Genomic DNA, 11,156 nt, shown 5'->3' with positions numbered 1-11,156 from the left:
GATTAAACTCGTTATGGGCATAATGGAAGGTATCCTACTGATATCACAACCTCTTTAGAGCATATTAACTTAGGAAACCTGTGTAGGACTCTTACGGTTACCCGTTACGCCATTTACGCGTTCGGTTCGGTTTATGTAACTAGTTTACATAAATTAGCCGAAACGGGTCAAACCTTGTCGTTTTTATCTCAAAATCCAGAATGTGATTGGATTACCCATATTAAACAAGTCTTCAAACTTGTCGGGTCTAAATCACATTTTACTCCGGTCTTCGCTTAATCGTGCGTTCGAACCGTATCTTTTCGTTAAAACTAACCGGTCTAAGCTTAAGCTCAATCAAAGACCCGTTAGGATTCTAATAGGTTATTATAAACCTTCGTTCCAGAATAGGAGACCCGGTAAAAGCTACTTGCATTAGCTGTTTGTGAATTATACTTGCAAAGGTAAATACTTTTAACTTTTTTTCCCTATACGGGCTTGGGGTACGGTATATAGAATACCGGTTGGTCGGGCATTTGACCTTAACCGATTAGTGGTTAAGTATTATCAAGATGACCCGTTAAAAATTTGATTTGTTTGCTTAAAGCCTTTGGGGGGTTAATGACCATGTCCCGGATATCCCTGGCATCATCTTACGAGATGGCCACGACCTTAGCACGGGGTGTAGGCGTACACCTGACAGCTGCATATGAAAAATGGTAACCCACTTAAGGATTAACCTTGTGGGTGTTATACATGTGGTGTGTCTATTAGTCTTTAACCCGGTCTACGGAACGGGCTACTGAACATAAAGAAACATGTAATTCGTTTACAAGTATTATATTAAAATAATTATCCCAAGTTATAAAAGTTTGTGCCATGTGCATTTAAATCAATTTTATTAAACATTTTACAAAAGTTTCGGTTGAATGTATTTACCAGTGTAAACGGACGTATTTTCCCAAAAGGTTAACTGCAGGTACTAAACGAACTAGGCTGGCTTCCTCCTAGAGTCCACAATAAGTCTCGCAAGATTGGACGTCAAACTGTTGAACAATATTCCTATTTATTTTTTGATCCCCTGTGGATTATTTTCATCTATTTGTGATACACGATATTACAATTATATTCAGTTGAAATATATCTATCTTTTGCTTCCGCTGTGCATTTATATATTGTGTTGTTTGACTGTATTGTTGCCAACTACGTCACGGTAATCCTCCACCGGGCCCACCGATGAAACGTGTAAAAATCGGGGTGTGACATTTAACCTTAGACCATACACTAAGACCTTATTTGTTGGACAATAGGGTGACACGTTTTGGGATTTTCATCTCAGTACAAATACCACCTACCAATTGTTTTGCCTTGCTATACGATGTGAGTACATAGTCTCCCTTTTCCTGTTTTATTCTTTTGGGGTATTGCATATATTATAACCATTTTTGTTTTTACTTCATGCAATTCAACTACGCTATGACTTATATGAAGACTATTTGCTTTTTGTGTGTGAAACTTGTTTGGTTGACTATTATCTATAACTAGTGCATTAATTAAATATGATGAAGCCGAATGGTAGTATATTATAACGCTATAGGTGTGACAACCTATTCCCGCTTCCTTTTTTTGTTGGTTTGTGAAAGTAACCACGTGGAATGATAGAAACCGAATATCTATAATGTCTAGGATATCTTTTTGAGTTCCTACTTGTCAACTAAGGTTTGAATGTACACCCAATGACAATATCTTGTTTATGCAAATTGCTTAGTTATATATATATATATATATATATATATAGGATAAGGATCATGTGAGAAGTGATAGGCTAGTTGAGAAACTTGAGAAGCATTCTGGACCACACATTTTTCTAAGCCTTTCGTAATATACACATATGTATAGTTTAAAATTGACTATATACATATGTGTATATTACGAAAGGCTTAGAAAAATGTGTGGTCCAGAATGATTCTCAAGTTTCTCAAATAGGGTGGACTTCTCTTAGGATCCCTACCCTATATATATATATATATATATATATATATATATATATATATATTTATATATATTGCCATATGAATTGTACTATAACTATTTTTTTATGTGTTGTTGCTATTAAATATATGTTGCTCACCAAACTCTTTGAAGTTGACAATTGATTTTACACATGTTTGAGAGTATTGTTTGATGACCCCGAGACTTGTGGTCACTTAGAATTCTCGGGACTTTTGCCTTAGATTTAATTCTTAAACAACACTATTGTATGTTATGTTACTTGAACAAGTTGTATTGGTTGGTTGTTTTGGTTGTTAGGGCAATGTAATTTGAATAAATGTTATATTTAAATTCCAAATAATTATCATATGCTATTGAACAATTTTGTTATATGACCTTCAAACGTTTTCATCGTTGGGGTGCCGGGGCGGACTTTATATACACTACTACAAAATAGAGCTTTAGACGGGGTGAAATGGGTTTTAAGACGGTTCAACACCGTCTTAAACTGCACTGGTTTAAAATCAAGTATTATTAGACGGTGTTCTATTAAACTCAAGTCTTATTAGACGGTGTTCAGTTTGAACACCGGCTTAAACTTTGTGAACCCCGTCTTTTAATATCAACACATTTATTAAATCAAATACTTTTAACACCGTCTTATAAACTTAGTGAATCCCGTCTTTTAATACAAACACCGTCTTATAAACTGAAAAAGAATACCGTCTAAAGGATGCAGAAATTAGTTTATAAGACGGTGTTTAAGCATTAGACGGGGTTCTCGGATATTTATAAGACGGTGTTCAGAGACAACACCGTCTAAAGGTTGAAGAAATTAGTATAAGACGGTGTTTAAGCATTAGACGGTGTTCTTCTGAATTTTATTAAATATTTTATTAAAAAGAGCTATTTTAAGACGGTGTTATTACTTTTACACCATCTAAAAAAATCCTTGACACCGTCTAATGCTACATTTTGTAGTAGTGATATACGGTGCCGTAGCATGGGCTATGGCTCAACTTTTTTATCGGTAGTGTAAAAAAAATTCTTTTTTTCGGTTTTTATACCAAGGATACCCCTGAACAACTACGAGGACACCCCTAAAAAAAGTCTGTAAGCCCAAATCAATTGAAATTAATAAAGCCCAAATCCCAATTGTCCAATATGTTAGTCCAAATCAATTGAAGATTGTAAATAATAAGCCCAATTGCCCAATATGTTAGCCCAAAATAATAAAAGATTGTAAATAATTGCCCAGTTGCCCTGAAGTGATCCAGCGCGTGTTATGGTTGAAACAGGAACGCATCGGGTAGTGAAGCTAGCTTTGCTTTTAACGGTTGCAACTGCAACCATTGAAAGATGTTTTTCGCAATTGAAGCTTGTCAAGATGGATTTACGCAATCGAATGGACCTGAAATTTTTGGACAACGCTATAGTTTGTGTGGTAGAAAAGGATTTTTTACGTGAAGTAAAAGACGACGGTGTGATGGAACGATTTCAAGCTATGAAAAAAAGAAGATGACAAATCTATTAGGTATTTGTTTTACTTTATTTATTTATTGTCGTTTTTTAATATTGTACGATTCCACAATGAAATTTTTTTTTGGAATACCCCTGAGTTAATGTTCTAGTTCCACCACTGTTTGGGTGTTACACTTACCTCACCGCCTGATGTACCATTTCATTAGAATACTATTTGTTGAAAAATATACAAGATACCTTTGAATAGAACTGAATAAAAATCAATACTTTGATAAAATGAAAACTATGGATTTTTCCCTCTGTGCTTTAGAAATCAGATTGTTTATTTTTTATTTGGTGCATCAAAAACTTAAGAACATCCTTAATGATTATTATGCAGTAACTAGCATTAAGACCCGTCCGCGTTGCGACGCGGGTACATTGTAAACATTGAATGGATTAGTTCAAAACGTTATGTGATGCATTAACCATATGAAAACACGCGTTTCGACGTTTCCAGTTGAACTCAATCTAACCTGTATAAGCAGTGTGATTGGATTAAAACATAAAGTAAATCGGATTCATATAATACAATCATAACGTATTATGTGTGACCCAACTCATACATAGAAAACGTAACAGGTATGAAGGAAAATATGACACGTGTAATCGAAAGTGATTAATTAGAGCTTTCGAAAAAAGGGGAAAAAAAATAAACCATAATTTGACTCCACTCGGTTCGAAATTTTTTTTACGAAACGTACATAAAATAAGCAGGAAAACATATTATATTTGACCTTAATCATTTCCCAAAAAAGTTTACGACGAAACGTAAAACAACTTGAATTTATATGGAAACGTACAAAAAAATATGCACGTAAAAATGGTTTCTTTAAACGAAAACATAGTATATGAGTGCCCGTAATAGATTGATACCATAATGAACCGAACCAAACCAATACCGAGTGAATTTCTGCCGCAACACACGGAGAATTACACGCTAGCTTATTATTATTATTATTATTATTATTATTATTATTATTATTATTATTATTATTATTATTATTATATTCATGAGTAAATTACATTTTTTTGTCCATGATTTGTTTTACATTACGAATTTAGTCTGGATCATGAATCTACATGTTCCTTCCTCGGCAGTATTTTTGTTTCCAAAGACATCCGTTAGTGGCAGTTGAAGTCGGATGAAATTATTATTTTACCCGTGAAAATTTACAGCCCGTTAAATATAAAATTATTTCTGGACTTAAAATCAGATTTTTTTAGCGGCAAATGGAATAATTAAATGTCCGGCTACCCGGATAACCCAATAGCAAAATGTGACTCTATGCGTCCGCGATCACAGACAATACTAGATAGTCAAAGGCCACCATGAATTTTAATTAAGAAAAGAAGAGTAAATCATGCTTACGAATAGGACGACACGAGCGTCCCCATCTAAATTAAGAAAATTTCTTCAATACTTTTCAACCAAACGTGTGATATGTCATGACTTTTAGGTCCAGAAAGATCATTATAAATTAATATGATTATTACGAACAAATAGAATATACAATAGCTTTTGAGATACGTAGGAATCCACGAAAAGATTAAAGTAGAATTTCAAAAAGATGCATAACTTATATAGTTGCATGATTCTTTCTTTGGTTGCTTTCTCATTAACATGTTTTCTTTCTCTGCAAGCAACCCTAGCAGCCGAAAGCTTGACTACCGCGCCAAAAGCTGGAAATGAGACGGGCATTGGTGTCATCCTTGACCAAACGTCTAGGCCCGGCAAAGAGGCCAAAGTGGTAATCGAGTTAGCAGTTCAAGACTTCAACATCAAAAACGATCAACCTTTGGTTTTATACCTTAAAAACTCTCGAAACAAGCATGTTCAAGCAGTCATTGCAGGTAATTAGAAATTATGTTACTACCTTTTCAGGGAAAAAAGTTGGCCAAATTGTAGTAGGAACTTGAAAGTGGTAATGAGACATTATGTTACTACCATATCCTTAAGTTGAGTCTTTTTTTTTTTTTTTTTTCAAAAATTGGTTATATTGACAACCCATTTTCAAAAAGATATTTTTTCATATTCCCCTTGATAATTATTTTTTGAAATAATTAGCGGTCAATTTTATTTTTCTTCTTCTCAAGGAAAATCCAAGCCAGAAATATGATCCTTCATCTTCATCCATGTTCTTCCTCTAGGTTTTTTTTTTTTTTTCTTTCTAAATAAATTGTAGATAATAGTTGTTTAATTCGTTTTGCTGAGCACAATCAATTAAATTTTTTTATAAGAGAGAATTGGAAACAACAATTTTTTAAATTCACGTTGAAATATTAAAAAAAGATCTATTTTGATAAGAAGATGAGCATCGGGTTATTCACTTTTGTAAGTGTCTTATAAGCTAAAACAAATCTCCTTTAGTAGTTTTCTTTTTTCAGAAATTTTTTGTTTGGGATATATAAGTTTCTTATAAGCTAAAACAAATGTATAACCATTTTTGGTTTTGGATATGTAAGTTTCTTATAAGTTAAAACATATCTACTTTAGTAGTTTTCTTTTTTCATAAATTATATTAGTTTTGGATATAAATGATTCGGTTAATTTGGTTAACCAATTCTGGGGGATATATAAACTAATAATAATAATAAAAACTTTTGTCATATTGCTTACTGCATTATTATTCGAATTTAATAATAATAATAATAATAATAATAATAATAATAATAATAATAATAATAATAATAATAATAATAATAATAATAACTAGGTTTGTTAATGGTCGCGCGTTGCGACGAAACGAAGCAAATGATAATGCAAAACAAATGTTATATATAAAAGAAGCATTTGGTTTAGAAAGCCAAATCGTCAGAATTGGTTTCGTTTATTATTGTACCGTTTACGACATCAAATAAATACTCTATTTTGAATATAATTTCCTTTTTAACAAAACTAATACCGGAATGTCGAGAGAAAAAATAAGCACAACTACGTACTTAAATTTTTAGAAAAAAAAGATTCACGAAAGTAAGTTACTAAAGAAATTTCAAATTAATTGATAATGGAAATATTATTTAAAAAATGATGTATTGAAAAAAAGAAGGAATATGGTATTTAAAATAGACATATTAAAATAATAAAATATGAAAAAAACTGTATATTATTATAAATTAACATCACTATTCATGTTCCTTCAATTCGTCAACTATGTATACTTGTTTTTTTTACATCGCGCGTTCCTGCGAAATGAGCAAATGATAATATAAAACAAACGTGATTTGAAAATAAAGCATGTTGTTTAGAAATCCAAACCATTCGAACGGATTACTTTATCATCGTACCGTTTTATGATACCAAATAAATACTTTATTTTCTGTACAACTTCGTTTTTAGTAAAACTTATAACAGAATGTCAGAGAAAAAATCAAGCACAAGTACATACTTAAGTTTTTAGAAAAAGTTATAAACGTAAAATATTATTAAGAAAGTATCAAATTAATCGATAAATTAATATATGTTCTAAAAAAAGAAAAAAGAATTATTAAAAAAATGATTAAGGAAATATATGGTTTAAAAACAGAAAAAAATTAAAAGTATGTTACTAAAAGTAAATATAATAATAAACTATTATAATATATTAAATAAAAAATAATAAAAAGCAATATATTATTATAAAAATATAGTTACTATTCATTGCACCTTTATATTAATAAGTAATAAAAGAAAATATGTAATGTAATGTAATGTAATATGTTATGATATGATATGATATGATATGATATGATATGATATGATATGATATGATATGATATGATATAATATCGTACCGGTATGTATTCATTTTTATGAGAAAAAAATATACGTTAACAATCAATTAAAGTAATAAGAAAATAATAAAAATTTAGAAAAAATAATATTAAATTAAAGCAATGTTCATGATCACCTTCTATTAATATGTATAATATATATAAAAACAATAAAATTTACTATTATAAAACACAACAAAAAAAACATAAAGAAGAATATTTACGACATCTTGTTTGTTTAAACTTTGGTTTTGATCTCTAACTTTAATAAGGTAAATTGTAGTTAAAACTTTTGTATGCTGATAAAACCTTTAGTCATCAACTTAGATAGAAGTAAATCTTTCTATTAGATGTATATAAAATAGCCAACATACCCTTAAAAAATTAATATTAAATTGCACGGATAATATTTGTAGTTTAGTAAAGTTTCACTTTTAGTCCACAAATTTTAAATTCACATGTACGTTTCTTATGATTTGATAAAATTTCACTTTTGTCCTCACTTTTTTAAAACATAATCTTTTGGTTAGTCTTTTTTTAGTAGGTCTCTTTTTATATAATATTATTTTAAATTTTACAACATTAATTTTGCTATTAATGTTTTTTAGTTTTCATACAATCAACAATTATTCTATAATTACGATGATATTAAAATCAACAATCAGAAAATAAATAAAATAAATTCTTTTCAATATATGGTTTTTTATTAATTTATATGTGGTTTTTGCCTCATTATCTGCAAGCCATATGCATCATCAGTAGTTTTTTTTTAAATGTATTCTCGATATTAACATGTTGTGTTAATGTTAAATATATATTCTTTCTTATGTTTATTTTTTAAAATATTATAGAAAAATGAGGTGTAAAAATAAATATTATAATTCTAAATGATCATGAACGTTAATAAGAAAACAAAAAACAATAGTGCTCTTTTAGAAAAATTAATTAAGTATTAGTTTTTTTGACGGCAAATTTGGATCACTGACGGACTAATGGAGTATCATCGTGCCACCAGCAGAGCCACTCGATCATATCCATCTCCACTAGACAATATATGCCTATACACCAATTCAGGAGGAAACCCAATAAATCTGGGAAAAACCCCCTTTGTGGGAATCGAACCCATGACCTAATGGTCATAAGCCTTATCCCATCACCAAGATACCATTAGGCTATAATGCCATAGGTTAATTAAGTATTAGTTAATAATTACATAATAATTTTATTGTTGTTGGGTAATAATTACACTAATAGAGTAGATTGGTGTGTCAAAAGCAATACCCTTATGTGCGTACTTTAGAGCATGTGTAGTGGTGATATATGTTGTTTGATATTTTTCGACACGTGTCGTTCAAGTTATCTTAACCAAACCACTTGGTGAAAAGGTGTAGTGGTGAGGTATATAAGGGGTGTGATAAATATACCCAAGATAAAGATTAATATATCCAAAAGACAAATTTAGTAATGATTAACTACTTTATTATATTAGTTTATTATAAAGTTAAAAGTAATAATTATGTTTTATTATAAAGTCAAAAGTAATAATTATGTTTTTTATCTTATTTTATTTTATAATACTTTTGTTACTTTTTTTATATTTTATTATATACTATTATTATTATTAATATCATTATTAATAAATAAATAATCAAGACACTTTTATTATAAACACGAAAGTGAAAAAATTCATCATAAATAAATAAATAACGAGTCAATAATAAATTTTTTAGTACTTTTGTTATTTTTTTTACTTTTTTATATTTTGTTATACTATTATTAGTATTAATATCAATATTTCTAAATAAATAATCAACACACTAAATATGTTATACTCTGCTAAGCAAACATCTCACACTTGTTTCAAACTCTCAAAAGTGATCCATTTTGCTTTTAAATATTATTCACTCGTCATCATTTTGGTATATCGGATAGATGGAAGTTTGTTTTTACGTCAATTAAAGAATACCTAATATTACTAGTAGTTTACGTTGAAGATTAATAAAATTTCATTTCATGACCATTGTAAGCATAAATATAGTCAAATGATACATTAAAAAAGTAATAAATTATTCATACTCGGCAAAAAAAAAAAAATAAACCATCAAAAAATTAATTACTCACCTCTTATATTTACGATAAAAAAGTATAACAAAATGTGCAGCTTAATAAATCACAACCTAAAAAATATACAGAGAGATGGACTTTATAGGCATATTTATATGGACTTTATATGCATATTTATATGAACTTCATTTTGTTGTACAAAAAAATTATATATGAAGAGAGATGGACTTTATAACAAGAAACCACAACAAAAAAAAATATATACGGAGAGAGAAAGAGAGCCAAGAGAGAGGTGAGAGAAACAAAATATAAAAAAGTAACAAAAGTATTATAGAATAAAATAATATAAAAAAAATAATGCATTAAAGTAGTCAGTCATTACCAAGTTGACTAATTTGATAGGATTTGTATAGATCTTGGAAATAGAAATATAGATTATTAAAAAAGTCAATTGACTTGTGGGAAGAAAAAGTAAATAAAAGTTGACTTTTGGGTGTATTTAACACAACCCATATATAAAACCACTTGGTTTAGAACTAAAAAAATGTTTGATTGGTCACGACAAAGTCCAACCAATCAACATATCTCCTTATCTTTTTTGAAAAGAGGCGATTTTATAAAGAGAAAAAGGAAAACAAACCCTTAGCAAGATGCTAAGGCATGAAGTACATATACAGCAAGACAGAAAGAAAAGAAAAAACAAACAGTAGGATTTTACAAACACTTCATTTGAAACAACTGAAGTCTCCCCAAGCTTTCCATTCTAAGTCCTTTATTCCAGCCCTTACACTAACCCATAGGAATAAGAGTGCTTTAATATCGCCAACAACCCTTGAAACCTGTGTTGTCTTGTAGTTGAAAATAGCGTTGTTTCTGATCCGCCATATTCTCCAGCATGTTGCCGCAATAATCAAGTAAACCGCCTTCTTTATATCTTTTGATGAACTTTGTGATTCAACGTGTTCCATTAGACCCACCAGACAACTGAGTAGATATCTCGGAAGAGGAACTTTAACCCACATCGAGATAGCCATCCAAATCAGTTGAGCATATTGACAGGAAATTAATAAATGATTAACCGATTCGATGCTTATATTACATAACACACACATAGCCGTAGGGATATGTTTGTTCCTGATCGCTAGTGCTTCTCTTGTCATAATTCGATCCAACACCACCCCCCATAAAAAGCAATTTATTTTCTTCGGAATCCAGCTAATCCATTTAAGTACCTGTGTTACTGGGATCAAAGTAATGCCATCGAGTTCGAGTTCTGATCTCAGGTTACTAACAGTGAATTCTTCTCATCCATCCTCCTGTTTCCAAAGCCACCTGTCCGATTTCTCATTTAGTACTACATGTTCTAACAGTTTTTTACATTCCTCCCATAGTCTCGCCGTATTCGGTGAAATAGCCGCTCCCTCGCCACCCCATATCCAAGAGACTTTACCGTTTATAAGACTGTAACTATGCTGAACCAGAATGGTTTTATCCGATTGTAAGGCAAAGAGATTAGGAAACCGATCCTTTAAGGAAAAGTCTCCAGCCTTGTCTAACCAAAAAAAGCTCTTATTCCCACAGCCTAACTGCACCTCCAACCTTTTTTCTACATCCGCCAGCTTGAGGTTTGATCCCTTTCCCAAATGTACAATGATTTTCAACACTCCTGTTATCGAATTCTTCATGGGAATAGTAGGGTATGTGCGTCTCTTACCATGTATTGCTGATATAACTTTCGTCAAAAGATGTGTTGTTTCGTTTCTAAATTTCACAATCCATTTTACCATCATGGCATTATTCATAGATGCCAGGCTACCAATACCCAAACCTCCCTGTTGCTTAGGAGC

Source organism: Helianthus annuus, chromosome 10 (assembly GCF_002127325.2).
Source record: "Helianthus annuus cultivar XRQ/B chromosome 10, HanXRQr2.0-SUNRISE, whole genome shotgun sequence".
NCBI classification, from domain to species: Eukaryota; Viridiplantae; Streptophyta; class Magnoliopsida; order Asterales; family Asteraceae; genus Helianthus; species Helianthus annuus.
This window is presented reverse-complemented; position numbering follows the sequence as displayed.